The sequence below is a fragment of the Vulpes lagopus genome, chromosome 9, assembly GCF_018345385.1.
Source record: "Vulpes lagopus strain Blue_001 chromosome 9, ASM1834538v1, whole genome shotgun sequence".
Lineage (NCBI taxonomy): Eukaryota > Metazoa > Chordata > Mammalia > Carnivora > Canidae > Vulpes > Vulpes lagopus.
Window position 1 is genome coordinate 51427807 of NC_054832.1, and position 23991 is coordinate 51451797.

Genomic DNA, 23991 nt, shown 5'->3' on the forward strand with positions numbered 1-23991 from the left:
TAGTCTTACCATCCCATCATCTTATTACACATTTTCTTTAACCTATAAAAGCTTCATTCCTGCCGTAAGTTATTCCTCAAAACATCTACATTTCAAAAGTTTGGCTGTTTTCCTTTTCTATCAGAAGCACTCAATATAAATTTTTCTGGAATAATGCAGCCTGCAGGGATCTGAAGACACCCTCAAGCCATGCACTTCTCAATCATTATGTTTCCTTCAACAAGTCTTAAGTTGTCTTAGATCTTAAGTGGTTGTCTTAAATAATTTTAATAACAATGTGCAAACGTTATTTATCCTTTAAAAATTAATTGGTTCATACTCAAGATTATTTCTAGAACACCGCAACTATAATTTTCTTGTATTTTGATATGCTTCCTTTAATGGGAGATAAAAGAATATTATATATCTAGAGGTATAAATTTCAGAAATTATGTTTATACCTTAGGCCTGAGTTTCTGTGACTGTTATCTGAGCCATATAGCATGGTGACAAGAAAGGCTGCTAATCATTCTTCAATCTATGCATCAAATCCTCTCACATGAAATTCAAGATATGTTTGCTTGGCAGAGGGTATAATAATATTTGGCATCCTAGATCAAACAATTACCATATGCCAAAGGCTTTACCACAACCTTGCAAACTGGGTCCTATGGAATCCAATGTATAAGCAAGAAATCCGAGGCTCAGTAAAATTCAGTGACTTATAGCTACTAAGCAGTAGAATTGGGAATCAATCAGGTGCATTTCACAGTAAAGCTTAGGCTCACTTCACAAGAATAATGATATCATGGCATCAAGACATATTTCATACATCCTAAGGGGTATCCATAAATGTCCTTAGGCTCTTCCTAAGCAAAAACTAACTTTGATCAGGTCAGCGAATCCAGGAATCTAAGTTGAAATGTTGAAGGAAAGAAAGGAGTAAGGGAAGGAAGGAGAGAGAGAGAGAGAGAGAGAGAGAGAGAGAAAGGAGAGGAAGAGAACAAGGGCAGGGATGGAAGGGACTCAGAAGACAATTTCTACCCCCCAAATCCCTCCCACTCTACCCTGGGTGCATCTCGAGTTCAAAATAACTCCATGGTGGCAGCAATCATGTTCTAACAAATGAGGCAGGTGTGTTCTTTCCTAGTAAGTGCATAGGCGAGAGCCAATCTAATAGGTCAATTTCTCTCTTCCACTTTATTGAATATAACATGCTGTGCACATCACAGTTCTTTAGGACAAATGCATTTCAAAAGAAAAATTAGTCTGGAACATTGAAACTTGCAACTGTGTATATTTTACCAAATGTCAATCTCTATTTGCTGGGTGATTTGAGTTAGTCTGGTTCATTATGCAATTCTAAGCCTGAGAAAGTAATTTCAAATAGAAAAAAAAAAATAACTTATCCCAAATCTTGGACTACCTGCAGTTTCCAAAAGTACGATTTAAGCCATTTTCCACCACTCAGTTATAATTTCGCTTTCTACTCCCCTGCTTCCAGCTAGGTTACAACCTCCTGACCATAAGAAAAATTGCCTCAAGTCTTACCTTAATTCTTCCATTTTGAAATAATTTCAGATAACAGTACATACTTATTTGAGAGTCTACATACCATTCTTCGGTTCTCTTCTTAAAAGTGAGATTGGTTTTTTTTTAGTTTTTTTTTAGGTTTCTACTCAGTTTTGTCACTGTTCATTAATGGATTACTTATGATCATGTAAAAGGATATTTCTAGATACAAAAATTGCTCCCAATGGCTATTTTTTATCATGATTGTCAAATTCTTCCCTGAGACCTGTTTTAATATAATGTGGCAAATTAAATTTAAACCTTCGTTATTCTCTTTACCACAGTATAAGAAATTGCTGCTACCGGAAGTGACTTTTGAATGTGTTTTATGTCCAATATTTGTGCCAATAATAATAACACTCATTTTGTGCTTATATGTACCAGTATTTCAAATTAAGTATTCCATCAAAAAAAAAAAAGCAAAGAAGACAATTTCTTTCTATAGTTCAGATTATTTCCTTAGCTAAAATGTCAAGCTGAGGGATCCCTAGGTCACTGAATGTTAGTGATTTACAAGCTCAATATACAATTATATCCATAAAGATTATATTCCCCCTCAGCAATGCATGAAAATTCTTTATTCCATAGCTTTGTCAGAATTGCATAGTCTTACTATAATTCTTTCTTGAAAATTTTCCTAATTTGACAAGCAAAAAATGAGACCTTCCCTGTTGTTTTCATTTGCATGCTAATAAGTTTGTTAGCCTATTTTATTTCCTAATTATCTATTAATGTCACTCTCTGTTATCTATGAGGAACTTCCTAGTGTTGTTGTCCCCAATTTGAATGAACTCTTTAAATACTAAACCGATTAACCTTTGTCACATTTATTAAAAATGGCTGCCCCAGTTTAGCTTGCCTCTTAATTTTAGTCTTTTTTATTTTGGACCTGCAGCCCTTTTATGTTCAAATAATTAAAAGTATTGATCTTCGTCTTTATAAATTCTTCTATTACAAAGCCATCTTAATAAAATGTAAATTGTTCATGTCACTCCCCTATTTTTTTGACTTAAAGTGCCACACTCCTCAGCATAACAAATAAGACCTTTCATGATTTAGTTCTCACTATCTCTTACAAATCATCTTTCCTCACTTCCAGCCTTCAACCCATGATCTAACCTTGCCAAATTCCTTTTGTAAAAGCAACCTGCTTTCTTCCCACATCTAGTTCTTTGCTCGAATGCTTTCTTTTCCGTCCAAAACCCATCATCCCCAGCTCCATCCCATTCTCCTGATCAACTTCTTGTAATTTCAAGACTCAAATTTGTGTTCCCTTCCACAATGCTCTTTTAAAGCCACTCATCCTATAGACACCAGATATTTACCCAAGTGTTCCACAGCATTCCAAACTCATCTCCTTCATAACACTTAACAGCACTATGTTGTACTATCTCCTCAACTAGATGCCAGTATGCTGCACAAGCCAATATTTACATATTAGCATTTCCATATTATCTCGCACATAGTACATGTCAGTCATTATTTGTTAAACAATGAATTAGTAAAAAAAAAAAAAACAATGAATTAGTGACAAAGTTGATGGTGCAGGGTATTGGCACATGTGGATACATCTTATTTGTAAATATATACAACTTTTTTCATAGCACATGATGTGAAGAGAAATAATTTGGGAGAAACTGAATGATTTTCAAATCCTTTTAGTACTTGAAAACATTCCTATGAGTACCAAAGAAAGAGCAATGCTATGTCAAGAAGCAGAAACATGTTTCTGAAACCACAGGCTGCTTAAGTTATACCACAGCATCTAGTTGAAGTATCAATAAAGACAATTTATTGTGGCCTTTTGGAAGAGGTGTATTTTTTATCTTTCTCATACTACATTTTCTATTTTACTCAACCTCAAGAATACATATTGAAACTTAAATGACATATCAAGGCAAAACCAAGAGACAACACCATAATAAAGACTTTTAAGGGGAAAAAAAAGGCAAACAAGAAAAATCTTGGGATGTTGCAGTGAAATGTCAGGTAAAAATAATTTTAAAGAGAATTAGATGATAGATAGATAGATAGATAGATAGATAGATAGATAGATAGACAGACAAGGTTCCGTTTCATTAGATACATAAACCATTTCAGAGTGAAGACCACTGATGAGAAGTATAAGCCTTCCCAACGGTTGCCAAGTAAAGCAAGCACTGATCTTTATTTCTCCTACTATGCCTCATGAATTCCAGTCTTGATTTACTCTCTAAGCTGATTCTCAAATCACTAACCTGAAAAATACAGTGGGTGGGTGTGGTGGCGGGGGGAGGAGGATCTGGATCTTTTGTGTATCAAGTTTCAGGTTTAAATAAAGTGCTTTGTCAAAAATGAATATTATTGCCATATAAAGTAACAGTGGGCTCAATAAAACAAAAATTGATCTTATTTCAGTAAAAAAGGTTATAAAATCAAATAATTTGTATCAATTGTATATTGTAACTATAAAGACATAATTAGGATTTCTTTAGTGTTTTTTAGTGTGATGTCTCTGGAAACAGTAGAGCAGAGATTAATGTGATAAACCTTAAAAAAAATTCCAGTTCAATAGAGCAAACTATTCAGTGCATATCACTAAGTATCTGTTTGTCTCCAACAATTTTTGTCCAAGTTAAACCTCAGATATTCGCTTATTTTTTCATTTAACATAAATGTTGGATCTTCGGGCTGAATAATATTCTTTATTAAAGATTTCAATAAAGTAACTCATATGGCTTAATAAGACACATGCTCTCATTAAGGAGTTTATAATTTAATAAAAGTATAAAAATAAAGTGATAGACACCTTAACTTTAAAACCACAATGGGGAGAATGATAAGCAAATTCAATAATTTTACTTTGTTTAAATATTACAAAAATTATCATTTGACTTGCATATTTAAAAAGTAGAATGTCTACAGCCATTTAAAAGAGAAATTAGGGATCCCTGGGTGGCGCAGCGGTTTGGCGCCTGCCTTTGGCCCAGGGCGCGATCCTGGAGACCCGGGATCGAGTCCCACATCGGGCTCCCGGTGCATGGAGCCTGCTTCTCCCTCTGCCTGTGTCTCTGCGTCTCTCTCTCTCTCTCTCTCTCTCTCTCTCTCTCTGTGACTATCATAAATAAATAAAAATTAAAAAAAAAAAATAAAAGAGAAATTAATTTCATTAATTTTATGTTTAGGATGTTTCATCTATCAAATTGGAACAAAATGATAAAAATACGCATGGTGAATGAAAGTGTGAGGAAACAGACCCTTAATTCTTCTGATAAGTGAGTAAATTAGTCTAATTTTTCAAAAAGGCCATCTGACAATACGAACTTTCAATATATGCATCCTATATCTTCAGTCTTTTTCTTGATTTTATTTTACTTCTTTGATATAAGAGAAACTTGGCTATTCTCTAACAATAGTTTCTTTTTAAGTCCTAGAAGAACAGTTTTTTTTTTTTCTCTCAGAATCCCACATCTCAGGAGCTAGAAGGGAGTTAGGTATCCCTTTTATTTCCCTTTGTCACTTCCAATGATTACTCTAGTCATTCCATCCTTTCAAGATGCTGTCACTTTTTTTGAAACTGTCAAACTGTTAAGTAAGTTCTATCTACCAGGTGGGAACGATATTGAACTGAACAACCTCATTAAAGTCCATTTCCTTCCACTTATTCCCTTTGTACTTCTGTAGGCTGCAAGGTAAATGTTGTGGTACAGGATTCAATCTCTGGAGGAAGACAGTACCCTAGAGGATGATGGAGCAACAAAATAGAAAGAGGTTGGCCCTGGAGGATCTTCTGGAGCAGAGCTGCCTCCCTATCTATATCACATGCCTGGATTGTTACATGACAGAAACATATGTTATGTTATTTGAGTCCTGAACTTTAGGTGTCTCTCTCTCTCTCTCTCTCTCTCGGTCTCTCTCTCTCTCTCTCTCTCTCTCTCTCGGTGTCTCTCTTCTTCTCTTATCTCTCACTTTATTTAATCCCCATCTCTAGATCTCTTAAAATTGCCTTAGCCTTAACCTTTACTAATCTATGACTGAAAGAGTTAGAGATCACATGGATAGAGATGGAACAAGAACTCCATTCCTAATCCTGACTCCAGAGCCAATACCCTTTCCATTTACATTAGGTAAATAAGCTCTTGGGGGTAAGAAGCAACTATTGCTGCAAAGAAATGTGTTATAGTGATCTTCTGGGTCTTCTTGACCTCCTTACACCCTGTAGGGCAGAGCACACTGAAAATACTACGTTCCTCCTTTCTGTTCATTTTATCAGCCTTAAAAAAAAAAAAAAACAGCATAGCCAGAATGGTAAGTCTCTTCCCACTTCCCACAGAAAAAGCCTTCTGTTTAACAGACAGAACGTGGCCAACGCCACAGGAGACCTGGCTATGTTCCAGACATGGAGTCAAGCTGACTTGAAGCACTGGAAGACTTATGAGACATCCTCATGATACAACTTCTGACCTCAGTTACGGACATTGCTCCTTCTTCACAGTTCCACTACTGTATCCATCCCTGTACAAATCTTAATTTAGCCACAACAAGCTCATCATACATTTTTATGACTCTTTTCTCTTCCCTCATTCTTTCTCCACCCATAGATTTTTTAAATAATACTTTATGTGCCTTTTGCTAATTTATTTCTTGCCCTCTAGTAAAAGAAACACAATTTGCTTTTAAAGACATATACATGAATACCCACATACACACAAACATATTAAATAAAAGCTCACAAAAAACCTCCCATATACCCAACTATAGGTGATAAAATAAAAATATGGCAAAGTTAACATCTAATATAATTGTCTTAATATTTAAACAGAACATAGGAAATAATATTCAATATAAAAACATTTGGAATGATTTTACTGAATATCATGGCTTTGCTTTCCTGTTTTTTAGTTCAATCAAAGGTGGAACATACATAAACAGGAATACATGATCTGATTCAGTACAGAGTCTATTTTTTTGCTGTTTTTAATGAAGTCATGGTTGAAAATCCTAATTTACACAAGTTATTGTGAATAACAGCAATACATTCTATGTATCAAAAAATTCTTCAAAGTTCATCAAAATTTATGGTAAAATTAAAGTCTTATGACCATTCTTCAGTGTATCTGGAGAACAATGCTACAACAATTCATTTTTAGTTCAGGAATCAAGTTTAACTCAATTATTTGTTCAGAACTATAAAAATCAAATACATGTTTTACCTCGATGTTTCTCTTAATCTTTCAAATATCTCTTTGGTAATAATTAAATGCCCAGGATAGAGAAGTGAAATGTAGTAACTCTAATTTTTCTTTTTTTCAATTTGTCATTAAAAGTTACAACAATACTGGGGCACCTGGATGGCTCAGTCAGTTGAACACTCAACTTAGTTTCAAGCAGCAGACTCTTGGTTTTGAGTCAGGTTGTGATCTCCTGGCTCATCGGATCAAGCCCTGCATCAGACTCCCTTTGTCCCTTCCCCCACTTGCTCACTTGTTCTATCTCTCTCTCTGAAATAAATAAATAAAATTTAAGAAAAAAAGTTACAACGATGCTGAGAACAAAGTAGCCTTGGTGATTACTTGTAAATCTCACTATAACCATGACTTCTCTTGTTATTGTAGATATATCTGATTTGTGGACTATACCTTTTAGTTTCAAATTTAGTTTACTAAGAATACCAAAAATATTTATTTAAAGATACCAACTCTCTTACCAGGCAACACAGCAGCTCATTCACCTTATTGTTGACCTGCCTTATAGGTAGAAGACAGAAGCCAGGACCGCAGCATCTCCAGCTGCCACTGGATTTCTTCCTTCTGCTTTTCTCCAAGTTGGACCGGGTATGTGTATAGCTCTATGCCAGCTGCTCTTGAAGGACACCCATATCATTTCACCAGGGATGCAGGTGATAAGAGAAAGGCTAGTTTCCAGTATGTCCTTGCTCTGACTTACTTCATATCCTATTCTCCTTCCCCAAAGCTAGCCTGGCTGACCTCTGACAACACCAGGACCAACACCAGACTCGAGTCCTTACACACACAAACACAAAAAGTTCTTGCATAGATATTTCCATTAGGTCACATAATTTTAGAAGACCTAATCCCTGCAACAAATCCTTTATTCTGTAGCACTCATACCAATTCTGCTTTTCTAACCAAACCCTTTCACTAGCTAACATTTTCCCAATGTTGACTATTTACAGTTCCATACCCATATTTTTTTTTTAAAAGAAATTCAGCTGAATTTTATTGAGTTAGCTGACTCAGCCGCAGCCTGAATTTTGGATTGCACACCCTTAAGTTTGTCTTTTATGTTTTTTTCCAGTTTTCACTGGGGCCATAAACCTGACAGGGGATGGGAAGTGTAAAACAACAGTCAGGGCTGTTCTGTGTCCCAGAGGGTGCTTCTTTTCCAAGTGTTCCAACAAAATGCTGGATGTCCATGGTGGTAGGGGTGGTGCTTGAGTATTGTACAGCAGGTGCCAAGGCTCAGCACATAGGTAAGGGGGGACTACTTATGTAACGAGGAAAGAAAACCCAAGGCTCAAATTAGGGTGGTTGTGCAAGATGTAGGTTCATATTGTCCCTTGAGGATTCGTGGTGCCACTACAGCTAAACATGAACAAGACTATTTTTTTCACATCAACCTTCTCCTTCTAATGATAAAAACCATTTACTTAAAGGTAGTCATGTTACTTCAATTAAAATGTCATGTCGTCCCAAACTCTAATAATGTTTTATTCCATAATGTTCTTTTAAAACACACACACACTGAAACCCAGCTGAAAATCTCAACACTTTGCCAACTGTGAGTCAGTATCTCCTGCATTTTGTTTCACACTTAAATGTAAATTGTACCAATGTAAAACTAATTCAATATTGATGTCTCAATAGTTTGACGGCCAGGATAACATCACCATCCTAAGTATTGATAGTAGAGCCAAACAGCTTGGCACTGAACCTAGGCTCCTCTTCATACTTGCTGTGGATCTTGGACATGCTACTTAACTCTCTACTCCTCATCCCTTCATCTATAAAATGACACTGAGAAGAGTCCTCAAATCATAAAGTTGCTGTGGTGATTAAAAATAAAGGCAGGAGTGCATGGGTGGCTCAGTCAGTTGAGCTGCTGACTCTTGGTTTCAGCTCAGATCATGATCTCAGGGACCTGAGATCGAGCCCCATGTTGGGCTACACACTCATTTGGGAGTTTGCTTGGGATTCTCTCCCTTTCCCTGTCCCTCTTGCCCTGTCCCTCCCTGTGCTCTCTCTAATAAATAAATCTTTAATAAATAAATGTATACAAAGTTATTAGAAAAGTCTGTGGTATAGAGTAAGGGTCTTAAAGGCATTAATTAGCTATTATTATTATTATTAGCCACAAATTCAAATAAGGCACCAGTGAGCAAAAGATGAAAGCTCTTTCTAGCCAACGTATTGCATTCATAACATCTTTCCACTTGTTTTCTGTCTCATACACAAATTGCAGGTAGCCACAGCATTAGATGTAATGTGCCCTATTGTGCTGAGAATACCCATGACACACTTTAATATTTTCTACTCTTTTCTATTTTATTTTATTAACATGCTAGCCACATAACTCTTCCTCTACGGAATCTTATGGGCTGCTTGACTTAGGCCTGGAAGGCTGAAACAATTATGATGGGAATGCAAGGGAAAGTTAAAATGAATAGCTCAAATTAATGAGTTTCTGCCCCTGGAGCTATGATAATCCCCCAAACCACATGCTACTACATAATGGGGGAGGAGTGGGGTGGATGTTGAAGCGATTTCCCCACTATCCATTGTCATACATATATTACCACATACTTATGAGTAAACACTTTGGGAAATTCTCTTTTTCTGGTTTGGACTTTAACATTGTTCAACTCCCGTAATAAGGGGTTATGATATGTTTAATAAAAGCTCCTAAGAGTTGTGCCAACCCCCCTCCCTGGCCCCACCAAATACTGCTCATAATCCACGAAATTGACTTCCTGATCTACTAATAAGTTAAAATTTACAGTTTAAAAAATCCTATATTACCTACAAGAGCTGACACATCATACCATGAGGGCTCTTCGTTCAACTTCACCAAAAATAAGGAAAACCAAAAACCAAAAACAATGAAAAGGCCAGGATCTTCCAGCATCCTCATTTTCTCCCTTCTTGACCTTCACCACCTGTAATGCTTCCATCAGTACCTAGTGTCTTTATTTTTTAAATTCCCTTCTCTCTAACATCATAAGTAGCATTTAAGAAGACAAACACTGGTGGGGTGCTTGGGTGGCTCAGTAGATTAAGTGTTTTACTCTTGACTTTGGCTTAGGTCATGATCCCAGGGTCATGGAATCAAGCCCTGCACTGGGTTCTGCATGGAGCCTGCTTGGAATTCTCTCTCACCCTCTCCCCATCTCTTTTCAACCCCTCATCCCCCTGCCCCCTTGCATATTTTCCCTCTCTAAAAAAAAAAAAAAAAAAAAAAGAATAAACACTGGAGTCAGAGACCTGAATTGGAGCCTTAGTTTATTGGAGCTTATTTGTTCTCTAACTGAACAACTACTTACCTCTTGGAGCCTCAGTTTCTCCCTCTACAAAAATTGGAACACAATGAATACATAGTAAATGAGTATTTGTTTTCACTCCCAGAACGCTAGTTTTAGATGTCCAAAACTAAAAGAAAGAATTTCTAACTACAAAATGCCAAAGATCATAGTTAAACTATAAAGAAGGAATTTTTACGGTCAAAGAATGCTTTTCAACAAGTCCTAAAGTAACATTACAAACAGTTATATATTTGACTCTGTACTGGCTGAAAAGAATGATGAAAAAGGAATAAAGCAAAAAAGCAAACTGTTCCTAAAGAACACTAGCTAAATCTCTTTTGTCGTTGAGTTAGTCTGAAAATATTCAGAGTTACAACTAGGAGGTAAATTATCTCTCTTTCTTCTTTTAAGACTAATATTTTAGAAAAACAATTCTTGAGAAATGAATGATTCCACACTGAGTTCTTTGGAAAACAAGTAAGTTAGGGGGTGAATTAGCTGAATGAAAACTGTTTTTAGAATCATTAAGAATCTGTATGACCCCCCCTCAACCCTTCCCCAATGAATCTTCCAATTTGCCACATACTATTTTATACTTTTGTTAAAATCTATTTATGCATTCACATTACTTATTCACAGCCAGGAGATCAGAGCCCTAAAACAGAAATCACATTAAATGCTGCAGACAGAATGTAGAAAGGCTGTAAAATTACCCATCCATAGTTATGGAGCTGTTATTAACCCTATGGCAAGAGGCCAATTTACAGAAGTTATTTAAAGTTGTCATTCAGAGAATGTTAGCACTCCACTGTGGTCCCATATTTTCCACATCAATTACATTTGATTTATAAGTTTTCACTTTTGTAATGCCTAACATTTGGCCATCAGTAGTATGGCCTCTTGCAGCTAGTTATAACTAAATAGAAATTATACTTTATATTTTGATAATAAATGTATTGGGTAGATTTATGTTCTTGTGTTTGACTTTACATTATTCCTGAATATTCAGTATCCCCAACATCAATTTCAATGGGCTCAGTGGCTACTCATGAGTTTGATTAAGTGCTAAATAGAGGCACTTTCTGCTTGGGACAAGGAAGAGATAAAGGAGGAAAAGCTGAATAACTTCTAGAGCTTAAAAAAAAAGGAGTTGGAATCCAATCCTTCAGATTTTTCCTTTCTTTTGCTGTTTTTATATGAGGGTATCTAATGAGTGAATTGAATTTCAGTAAGCTAATAGCCATGGATTTATTCTTGATTCTTGCCAGTTACTGTAGTAATATATCATTCTTTAAATTGATGCTTCAGACCATTGATCATTACACTGAACTGAAATGGTTAAAGAAAACCTAATAAATTATGACTGGGATAAAATCAGAGCATGACAAGAAAATGTAACCTTGCATATCTACCTAATTATGGTTGAACTTTTTGTACAATTGATAGTTTTGAGATGAACTTGGTTTATGCTAGAAAAAAATAATCCCATCCCATTGTGATTATTGTTCCTTCTAATATGCTTACTTAAAAGTTACTCAATATTTCTTAATGGATTAAACCTGAGCTGAAGTGGATAGCAAAAGGAAACCAAATGTGAAGAGGTAAAGAGCCAATTACTACAGAATAATTTGTATCATCTAGCAACTCTTAAAAATGCTTTAATAATTTACTATGTCTTCACAATAACCCTTATAAGAGTACAATTTTATAAAGCTCGAGTCCAAGGAAAATTAAATAACATATTTATTTTACATACATTGGTCATAAAACTTTATTTTAAAAAAGCAAATGATCCACATTTATTTATAACTAAATAAAAGTTACAAATAGAAATCTGAATAGTGATTATCACTGGGGGAGAGGAGGGATATGGGGTAAAGGAAGAACTCAAAGAAAAATGAAAGCTAAACCTGGTTTCTAGGGCAGGGGTTGGCAAACTATGGCCCATTCGCCAAATCCAGCTACAACCTGTTGGGTAAATAAAATTTATTGGTACACAGCCATATCCATTTGTTTGCATATTGTAAGTGGATGCTTTTGTGCTACAACAGCAGCATTGACAAGTTGTGAAAGAGACCATATGGCCTATAAATCCAAAAATATTTACTATCTGGGTCTTTACAGAAAAATTCCACTGACTCCTGATCCAGCTAGTAAAAATAAGGAAGGCCTATATTAATTATTATTTGTGTGGAATGATAGGATTTATTAACTCATTCAGTTGCTTCAGTTTTATCTATCTTCATCTCTAATGAGAAATTGTTAATTCCACACAAAATTACATACAAGTAGTGAAAGGAAGGGCAATTGATATTAAAAAGATCAAGTTGTGTTTGTTTTATAGGTTCTCCAACCTGAAGAAAGAATCCAACATAGTCCTTTTAGCATGGAACCAGGAAAGGGATCTTAACTTTGACTACAATAGAATGATAAAATAGTATTTTGTAGCCACCCACTGAGGCTGACTATACATAAACTGAAAGAGAATTTGGTGGAAATAGAGTTATTCTATTCCATCCCCTAGATTCTAAGTAACTTCTTAGATACCAGTGAAAGCACAGTGGTCTCTTTTGGTGCTTAACTGTCCCTTCCAGTAAATGCAGATCATAACAGCAGGTTATATATAGACCACTGGTTCTCAACCTCTGATTTTGACACCTTCCTTGGCCTGCCATAGGACATTTGGCAATATCTAGGAAATTTTTGGTTGTCACTCCAAAGGCATCTAGTAAGTAGAAATCAGGGATGCTGCAAACATCCCATAGTGCACAGGGCAGCCTAGAACTCAAATGCTGAGGCTGAGAGACTCTGATACAGACTCTTGGATTGGATATATTGACAGAGTCAAGATTCTGATGGGGAGGCCAAATCCCAGATAAGTAAATGCCCTTTACAAAATACCTTCAGGATTTGGTACACATGATGCAAACACAGACACATATTCAAACACATCCTACACACTCTATTATTCAATAACCACAACCCTTGAGGCAACATTCTATAATTCAAACTTCTTGGGGATATATCTTTCCAAGTCAAAAATACTTAATTACTCATACATTTTGCCTCAGGTCTTTAGTATATCATGTATGCAAGGAGACAGTGCACAGATATAACTTTAAAATTACACTAGTTTTCACTTTATCATTATATATAGATAATTCCCATTTTGCAACAATGTAAATGGCAAAAAGTCACTTTCATGAAGTTTCTTATTTGTTATGCAGCTTTGAGTAGGGCTTCAGCATCTATGCATGCCCTGATCTATGTCCAAATGATATTACTGAGCACTCTAAGAAGAGTTTCTGGAAAATTATCTGAGCTTAAACAGTTTGGTTGTCGCCACCAAGAGACAAGAAGTGGTTTTAGTAAATGTTTCAGATGTATCCCAAAGAGGCTGTGAACATTTTCGTTGAAATAAAGTATCTGTTTTATAATTAGCATTCCATATGTAACTATTGCCTTTTTTAATTTTAGTGAATTAATGGGTATTTCTAATCTTCACAAGAAGATATATGACAGCTTTGTTGTTCATTAAGTGTCTCATTAGCAGGCTCTAGAAAAGTAGAATTCTAAACAACCAAAATTAGTAAATGTTAATAGACATTTCTGAAACTTTTAAAATGCAAGCTATAATGTCCATAATCACAGCCAGCATGTCCATCATTATTTATTTATAGATGTTGTTAGTAAAGATCTAGCAGAAACACTTATTAAGGAAATTGAAATAGTTGTCTCCACAAATGAATTAATCAATGTCTTATTCTGTGTGGCCTACTTTAAACTGTAATAAAAGTATTAGGATTTACAATGTGCCTTAATATTGTACAGTTAGTCAAGAGAAATATGAGACATTCCCAAAAATTAATTCTAAGCAAACCTACTATTGCTCTATTTAGAATTAACTTAAACAAAATTATGAAGCAGATAATATGTATCTCAGTGTGCTTCCTACCCAATACATTTAGAGTTTAAAAAGCCTCTTTTTATTTTGTTCATTTTTAGCTAACTTCATCCCTTTTGGTCCAGGTTGTTCACGTTTCCAGCAGCACAATTACCTTCAAAATATTGGGGGTTGACTCTGTTACATGAAAACTGTATCCACAAAACTAGCCAAATAATTCCTGCCCCACCTTGATCTGCCCATGAGGCTATTGTATGATCATGCCCTTAAAAGTCCTATTCTTTAGAGGCAATAATTTGCATGGCATGCTCTTAAGATTCTTAAAGACATATTTTTCTGTTTGAAATTCCACCTTAATCTTACATTTTATGTGAAGTAGTAAAACATTAATTTTAAGTACAGTGTGAACTTAAGAATGTATATTGTAATTCTTAGAACAAGCATTTGAACAGTAATGCAGAAAAGTATGGTTAAAATGACAATAACTAAATTAAAATTGAAATTTAAAAAACTATTACAGGGATGCGTGGGTGGCTCAGTGGTTGAGTCTGCCTTCAGCTCAGGGTGTGATCCCAGTCTGGTGATCAAGTCCCACATGAGGCTCTCTGAGAGGAGCCTGCTTCCCCTCTGTCTCTCTCTCTGCCTCTCTCTGTGTGTCTGTCATGAATGAATGAATGAATGAATAAATAAATAAATAAGTCAAATCTTTTTTAAAATAAACAAATAAAAATTTAAAAAATAAAGATAATCCATTAATCAAAAGATGGCAGGAAAGGAGGACTAGAGGAACCAGAAGCAGAGGTGGCAAAGAAAAACACATAATAAATTGATAGAATAAATCCAACAGTATCAATAATTACATGAAATGTTAATAGACTACAAATGCCAACAACAGAATTAAATGGTCAAATTGGATTTAAGAAACAAAACAAATAAGCATAGTGAAAAGAAGAGAGAGAGAAGCAAACCATGAAACAGACTCTTAAGCACAGAGAACAAACTGATGGTTATCAGAGAGGAGGTGATGGGGATTAAGGAGGGCATTTATAATGAGCACTGGGTGTCATATGGAATTGATGAATCACTAATTTGTACACTTGAAACTAATGTTACACTTCATGTTAACTTAATAGAATTAAATAAAAACTTGAAAAAAAAAATAAAAGCAAATCCCAACTACATGCTGGCTCTTGCAGAGATGTACTTTAGAAATAAAAAAACAGATAGGTTGAAAGTAAATAGATGGAAAATACAATATCAGCTTAACAGTGAGTCTAAAAGGCCCTGTTAAGTTACATTAATATTAGATAAGATAGAACTCAAAGTATAATCTAAATAATGAAAATAAAACATAAAATATATAAGATACGAATGAAACCATGCATACAGAGAAATCTACAGCTTTTTTCTTAATAGATTAATTTTTTTCTTGGTGTTCAATTTACCAACACACAGAATAACACCCAGTGCTCCTCCCGTCAAGTGTCCCCCTCAGTGCCCGTCAACCATTCACCCCCACCCCCGCCCTCCTCCCCTTCGACCACCCCTAGTTCATTTCCCAGAGTTAGGAGTCTTTATGTACTGTCTCCCTTTCTGATATTTCCCACACATTTCTTCTCCCTTCCCTTATATTGCCTTTCACTATTATTTATATTCCCCAAATGAATGAGAACGTACACTGTTTGTCCTTCTCCGATTGACTTACTTCACGCAGCATAATACCCTCCAGTTCCATCCACGTCGAAGCAAATGGTGGGTATTTGTCATTTCTAATGGCTGAGTAATATTCCATTGTATACATAAACCACAGCTTCTTTATCCATTCATCTTTCCATGGACACCGAGGCGCCTTCCACAGTTTGGCTATTGTGGCCATTGCTGCTAGAAACATCAGGGTGCAGGTGTCCCGGCGTTTCACTGCATCTGAATCTTTGGGGTAAACCCCCAACAGTGCAATTGCTGGGTCGTAGGGCAGGTCGATTCTTAACTCTTTGAGGAACCTCCACACAGTTTTCCAGAGTGGCTGCACCAGTTCACATTCCCACCAACAGTGTAAGAGGGTTCCCTTTTCTCCACACCCTCTCCAACATTTGTGGTTTCCTGCCTTGTTCATTTTCCCCATTCTCACTGGTGTGAGGTGGTATCTCATTGTGGTTTTGATTTGTATTTCCCTCATGGCAAGTGATGCAGAGCATTGTCTCATGTGCATGTTGGCCATGACTATGTCTTCCTCTGTGAGATTTCTCTTCATGTCTTTTGCCCATTTCATGATTGGATTGTTTGTTTCTTTGGTGTTGAGTTTAATAAGTTCTTTATAGATCTTGGAAACTAGCCCTTTATCTGATATGTCATTTGCAAATATCTTCTCCCATTCTGTAGGTTGTCTTTTAGTTTTGTTGACTGTATCCTTTGCTGTGCAAAAGCTTCTTATCTTGATGAAGTCCCAATGGTTCATTCTTGCTTTTGTTTCTTTTGCCTTTGTGGATGTATCTTGCAAAAAGTTACTGTGGCCGAGTTCAAAAGGGTGTTGCCTGTGTTCTCCTCTAGGATTTTGGTGGAATCTTGTCTCACATTTAGATCTTTCATCCATTTGGAGTTTATCTTTGTGTATGGTGAAAGAGAGTGGTCTAGTTTCATTCTTCTGCATGTGGATGTCCAATTTTCCCAACACCATTTATTGAAGAGACTGTCTTTCTTCCAATGGACAGTCTTTCCTCCTTTATCGAATATTAGTTGACCATAAAGTTCAGGGTCCACTTCTGGGTTCTCTATTCTGTTCCATTGACCTATTTCTCTGTTTTTGTGCCAGTACCACACTGTCTTGATGACAACAGCTTGGTAGTACAACCTGAAATCTGGCATTGTGATGCCCCCAGCTATGGTTTTCTTTTTTAAAAATTCCCCTGGATATTCGAGGTCTTTTCTGATTCCACACAAATCTTAAAATAATTTGTTCTAACTCTCTGAAGAAAGTCCATGGTATTTTGATAGGGATTGCATTAAACGTGCAAATTGGCTGGGTAACATTGACATTTTCACAACATTAATTCTGCCAATCCATGAGCATGGAATATTTTTCCATCTTTTTGTGTCTTCCTCAATTTCTTTCAGAAGTGTTCTATAGCTTTTAGGGTATAGATGCTTTACCTCTTTGGTTAGGTTTATTCCTAGGTATCTTATGCTTTTGGGTGCAATTGTAAATGGGATTGACTCCTTAATTTCTCTTTCTTCAGTCTCATTGTTAGTGTATAGAAATGCCACTGATTTCTGGGCATTGATTTTGTATCCTGCCACCCTACCAAATTGCTGTATGAGTTCTAGCAATCTTGGGGTGGAGGCTTTTGGGTTTTCTATGTAGAGTATCATGTCATCAGCAAACAGGGAGGGAGAGTTTGACTTCTTCTTTGCCAATTTGAATGCCTTTAATGTCTTTTTCTTGTATGATTGCTGAGGCTAGGACTTCCAATACTATGCTGAATAGCAGCAGTGGTGAGAGTGAACATCCCTGTCTGGTTCCTGATCTTAGGGGAAAGGCTCCCAGTGCTTCCCCATTGAGAATGATATTTGCTGTGGGCTTTTCGTAGATGGCTTTTAAGATGTCGAGGAAAGTTCCCTCTATCCCTACACTCTGAAGAGTTTTGATCAGGAATGGATGCTGTATTTTGTCAAATGCTTTCTCTGCATCTAATGAGAGGATCATATGGTTCGTGGTTTTTCTCTTGCTGATATGATGAATAACATTGATTGTTTTACGAGTGTTGAAGCAGCCTTGTGTCCTGGGGATCAATCCTACTTGGTCATGGTGAATAATTTTCTTAATGTACTGTTGGATCCTATTGGCTACTATCTTGTTGAGAATTTTTGCATCCATGTTCATCAGGGATATTGGTCTGTAATTTTCCTTTTTGGTGGGGTCTTTGTCTGGTTTTGGAATTAAGGTGATGCTGGCCTCATAGAACGAATTTGGAAGTACTCCATCTCTTTCTATCTTTCCAAACAGCTTTAGTAGAATAGGTATGATTTCTTCTTTAAACGTTTGATAGAATTCCCCTGGGAAGCCATCTGGCCCTGGACTCTTGTGTCCTGGGAGGTTTTTGATGACTGCATCAATTTCCTCCCTGGTTATTGGCCTGTTCAGGTTTTCTATTTCTTCCTGTTCCAGTTTTGGTAGTTTGTGGCTTTCCAGGAATGCATCCATTTCTTCTAGATTGCCTAATTTATTGGTGTATAGCTGTTCATAATATGTTTTTAAAATCGTTTGCATTTCTTTGGTGTTGGTAGTGATCTCTCCTTTCTCATTCATGATTTTATTAATTTGAGTCTTCTCTCTCTTCTTTTTAATAAGGCTGGCTAATGGTTTATCTATCTTATTCATTCTTTCAAAGAACCAACTCCTGATTCTGTTGATCTGTTCCACAGTTCTTTTGGTCTTGCTTTCATTGAGCTCTGCTCGAATTTTAATTAACTCTCTTCTTCTGCTGGGTGTGCGGTCCATTTGCTTTTTTTCCTCTAGCTCCTTTATGTGTAAGGTGAGCTTTTGTATTAGAGTTCTTTCCAGTTTTTGAATGGATGCTTGTATTGCGATGTATTTCCCCATTAGGACTGCTTTTGCTGCATCCCAAAGATTTTGAATGGTTCTATCTTCATTCTCATTAGTATCCATGAATCTTTTTAATTCTTCCTTAATTTCCTGGTTGACCTTTTCATCTTTTAGCAGGATGGTCCTTAACCTCCACGTGTTTGAGGTCCTTCCAAACTTCTTGCTGTGATTTAGTTCTAATTTCAAGGCATTATGGTCTGAGAATATACGGAGGACTATACCAATCTTTTCGTATCGGTTCAGACCCGATTTGTGACACACTATGTGGTCTATTCTGGAGAAAGTTCCATGTGCACTTGAGAAGAATGTGTATTCAGTTGCACTTGGATGTAAAGTTCTGTAGATATTTGTGAAATCCATCTGGTCCAGTGTATCATTTAACGCTCTCGTTTCTTTGGAGATGTTGTGCTTAGAAGACCTATCGAGGGTAGAAAGAGCTAGGTTGAAGTCACCAAGTATAAGTGTATTATTATCTAAGTATTTCTTCACTTTGGTTCTTAATTGGTTTAAATATTTGGCAGCTCCACATTCAGGGCATATATATTGAGGATTGTTAAGTCCTCTTGTTGGATAGATCCTTTAAGTATGAGATAGTGTCCCTCTTCATCTCTCACTACAGTCTTCGGGGTAAATTTTAGTTTATCTGACATAAGGATGGCTCCCCCTGCTTTCTTTTGAGGACCATTCGAATGGTAAATGGTCCTCCAACCTTTTATTTTCAGGCTGTAGGTGTCCTTCTGTCTAAAATGAGTCTCCTGTAGACAGCAAATAGATGGGTCCTGCTTTTTTATCCAGTCTGAAACCCTGCACCTTTTGATGGGGTCATTAAGCCCCTTCACGTTCAGAGTTACTATTGAGAGATATGAGTTTAGTGTCATCATGGTATCTATTCCGTCCTTGTTTTTGTGGATTGTTCCACTGAACTTCTTCTTAAAGGGGAATTTTAAGAGTCCCCCTTAAAATTTCTTGCAGAGCTGGTTTGGAGGTCACATATTCTTTCAGTTCCTGCCTGTCTTGGAAGCCCTTTATCTCTCCTTCCATTTTGAATGAGAGCCTTGCTGGATAAAGTATTCTTGGTTGCATGTTCTTCTCATTTAGGACCCTGAATAGATCCTGCCAGCCCTTTCTGGCCTGCCAGGTCTCTGTGGAGAGGTCTGGTGTTACCCTAATACTCCTCCCCGTAAAAGTCAGGGATCTCTTGTCTCTTGCTGCTTTAAGGATCTTCTCTTTATCTTTGGAATTTGCAAGCTTCACTATTAGATGTCGAGGTGTTGAATGGTTTTTATTGATTTTAGGGGGGTGGAGACCTCTCTATTTCCTCGATCTGAATGCCTGTTTCCCTTCCCAGATTAGGAAAGTTTTCAGCTAGGATTTATTCAAATACATATTCTGGCCCTCTGGCCCTTTTGGCGCCCTCGGGAACCCCAATTAAACGTAGGTTTTTCTTCCTCAGGCTGTCGTTTATTTCCCTTAATCTGTCTTCATGGTCTTTTAATTATCTGTCTCTTTTTTCCTCAGTTTCCCTCTTTGCCATCAACTTGTCTTCTATGTCACTCGTTCTTCAACCTCGTTAACCCTCGTCATTAGGACTTCTAGTTTGGATTGCATCTCATTCAATTGATTTTTAATTTCTGCCTGATTAGCTCTAAATTCTGCAGTCATGAAGTCTCTTGAGTCCTTTATGCTTTTTTCTAGATCCACCAGTAGCTGTATAATAGTGCTTCTGAATTGGCTTTCTGACATTGAATTGTAATCCAGATTTTGTAACTCTGTGGGAGAGAGGACTGTTTCTGATTCTTTCTTTTGAGGTGACGTTTTCCTTCTAGTCATTTTGCTCAGTGCAGAGCGCCCAAAAACAAGTTGTTTTGGGAAAAGGAGGAAAATAGAGGAGAGAAAGAAGGAAAGAAAAGAGAAAAAGAAAAAAGAAAACAGGAAGAAAAAAAAGAGAAGAAAAAGAGAAAAAGAAAGAAAGAAATAAAAAAGGGTGGGGGAAGCAAACAAATCAAAAAGCACACACACACACACACACACAAAACACGGGGAGTATCTTCTGATTCCGTGTACTTTAAGTCCCTTGACTTCCCTTGGAACTGGTCCGTGTCGCTGGTCTTCTGGGGGAGGGGCCTGTTGTGCTGTTTCTCAGGTGTTAGCACTTGGGGGAGCTGCTCTGCCCCTGCCTGGTGCAGGGCTCGGTGGGGGTTGTTCACCCCGTGAGGCCCCGGGAGGAAGCCACAGTGGCGGGGGCAGCTCTGGGACCCCGGAGTCAGCTCCCGCAATAGCTCCGGGGCTCTCCATCTGCAGGGCCTGGGGGCTCCCGGGCGGGGCCGCTGATCTGCTCAGCTCCAGGCAGGAGCGTCCTTGCTGTCCTGGGCCCTCCCGGCCTCTGCCTGCCCCGGGGGAGGCCGGATCCTGGGCTGTGTCCCAGCGCCCTGTGCTCCGGGGCCTGCGCTGTTGGATTCGCGCTCCCGCCCCGCAGCCCCCTCCGCGGAGCCGCCGCCCGAGCCCCTCCGAGCTGCTCCCGGAGCCCCGCAGCCCCCTCCGCGGAGCCGCCGCCCGAGCCCCTCCGAGCTGCTCCCGGAGCCCCGCAGCCCCCTCCGCGGAGCCGCCGCCCGAGCCCCTCCGAGCTGCTCCCGGAGCCCCGCAGCCCCCTCCGCGGAGCCGCCGCCCGAGCCCCTCCGAGCTGCTCCGGGTCCCGCCGAGCGCTGCAGCCCTTAGGGAGCTCGGCGCATCTCCGGGGCGCAGTTCCTCTGTTACTGTCCCAGGGAGCCCGAGGGCATCCCCGCCTTTCTGGGGATCCTGCTCCAATTCCCGGGGAGCCCCTTTCCGCGGGGAAGGTTGGTGCAGCTCCTGCTCCTCCGGGACGGGGCTCTCCTGTCCTGGGGACACTCGCCCCGGCCTCAGCCCGGCTCCTCGGGGCCCCTCCCCCTCGGAGGCCTTTTGTGTCTTTATTTCTTTTTCCCCGTCTTCCTGCCTTGATAGAAGCGCGAACTCTTCTCACTGGAGCGTTCCAGCTGGTCTCTCTTTAAATCTCAGGCCGAATTCGTAGATTTTCAGGTTGGTTTGAATGTTATCTAGGTAATTTGGTGGGTTCAGGTGACTCGGGGACCCTACTCTTCCGCCATCTTGCCACCTAGCAAATCTACAGCTTTAACTGCAAATATCGGAAAATAAAACCAGTTTTAATCCAATGGCTAAACCTTCCACCTGAAAAAACTACCAAAATAAAACTAGAGTAATAGAAGTAATAAAATAGTAAAAATAAGAGCAAAAATTAAAAAAGGGTGGCGGGGGAGTGCCTGGGTGGCTCAATTGAGTAAGTGGCCGACTCCAGTGTGGCTCAGATCCTGATCTCAGGGTCCTGGGATCAAGCCCTGCATTGGGCTCTACATTACGGAAGGAGTCTGCTTAAGGATTCTTTCTCCCTCTATCCCTCCCCGACTTTGCACATCCATGATTTCTCTCTCTCAAAAAAATATTTTTTAAATAAAAAAATAAATCAATAACCAAAACTGATGATTTAGAAAATGTAAAAAGCTAAAAACTGTTTCTTTGAAAAGATCAACAAAATTGATAAATCCCTGACTATAGTGATGCAGAAAGAGTGCAAATTACTAATATCAGCATTGAACTAAGGGTTGTCATGACATATCTTACAGACATTAAAAAGACAATAGGAAATAATTTGTATAAACAAATGCCAACAATTCTGATTGCTTAATAATAATATTTACTGTAAGGAGCTGTTAAAAAATAGTATATATAAAAAGAAAGTATATTAAAGTGTTTGCATTACATTGGTGCCAAAAATAAACAAGGCCTTATAAATACTGTATCTCATACAGCCTCATACTTCCATGGGTAGGAATAATTTGTTCTGCTTAGTGGATGAGGAAACTGGAGTTTAGAAATAATAACTAACTTTTCAAAATCTGCAGAGGCAATAAATAAAAGGTTGTTACTTGAACCCACTGTCTACTTGGGTCCAATGTATACCCTTTTTAAATGATATATGACATGTTGCTTTAGTGATACAGATATATTTTACAGATACCTTGTAAAACACTATTTCTAAATATTATCATCCGTTTTCTTATCACCTCCCACATTCCAAATACCAAAATTGATATTTTCCTTTAAAGTAAAAAAAAAAAAAAAAGCTACAAATAGGATAATCACAAAAATTCTGAAAATCCTAAAAATTCTGAAAGAAATTACAAGTAAATTTAAGTAATATGAATACAATATAAAACAACCATAATCACAAAAATCTCCAAGATCTCTAGGTTAAGTATATTTTACACAACTTAATATTTTCCATAGGAACTAATTCAGTGCCAACCAAATTATTTTTAAATCTTTGTTAAAAGACACATCTATACCTTCAAAATCTATGTAAACTAAATGGATATAACAGAAAAACTATAAAATAAAATTATTACCACACAAATCATATGAAAATGTAATTAATTAAATTAAAATTTCTAAAGCATCAAACCAAAAAAATCATCTGACCTCAGGTTTCTTTTCTTCAACAAGATGCTAAGTGACAATGGAACAATGTTTTCAAATTTCAACAGGAAATTATAACATACTGTCATTTCAATGCATGGCAAGTTATAAATCAAATGTGAGTCAGGGACACCTGGGTGCCTCAGTGGTGGAGCATCTGCCTTTGGCTCAGGGTGTGATCCCAGAGTCCCAGGATCAAGTCCTACATCAAGCTTCCTGCATAGAGCCTGCTTCTCCCTCTGCCTATGTCTCTTCCCCTGTCCCTCTCTCTCATGAATAAATAAAATCTTTAAAAAAAAAATGTGAGTCCAAATTAAAGATACTTCCAGATACTCAAGGAATGAAATCACTAATTCACCATTCTTTCTAGTGAGTTTGAATATGCATACTTAAACAAGAATGGAAAATATAAAGAAGGCTTGGGATACGAAAAAAACAGTAAGCTCTTGCAGAGTTCAAATAGAATAAAGTTCCACGATGACAGCTGTGCAACAAGTAGAGAAAATAGCTGGTCCAGGTTAGAAAAGAGGTCCATGAGCTCCAAGAATTCATCATAAAGAACTCCATGAGAAACAACACAAAAATGTATTTTATTAAAAACTCAGAGTTCACATATGTAGCAAATTACAATGTGGCATGATTTTCAGTAATTAATGAGGAGTTAGAAAAGATAATCCATTTCTCCTTAATTCTATTGTTTTCTTCTAACAATGAAGCCTGTTAAGGATCTTCAGGAAGAGAATGCTAGCACAACACATGGCTCTGAAGCAAACAACGCTGAAGTAATAAAGTGTATTTAGATTAAATCTAAAAAATCCTTAAATATTTATTTAAATATATACAATGCATGAAATACTTATGTAAATATAGATATAAAGCATAAAATATTTATATTAAATAAATGTATGC

General features: G+C 37.5%; 1 pseudogene; it reads left to right on the forward strand.

The window, feature by feature from the left end:
• The first annotated feature begins 23559 nt into the window (after positions 1–23559).
• The window catches only part of LOC121498598, a 31708-nt pseudogene continuing 31276 nt past the window's right edge, over positions 23560–23991 (forward strand).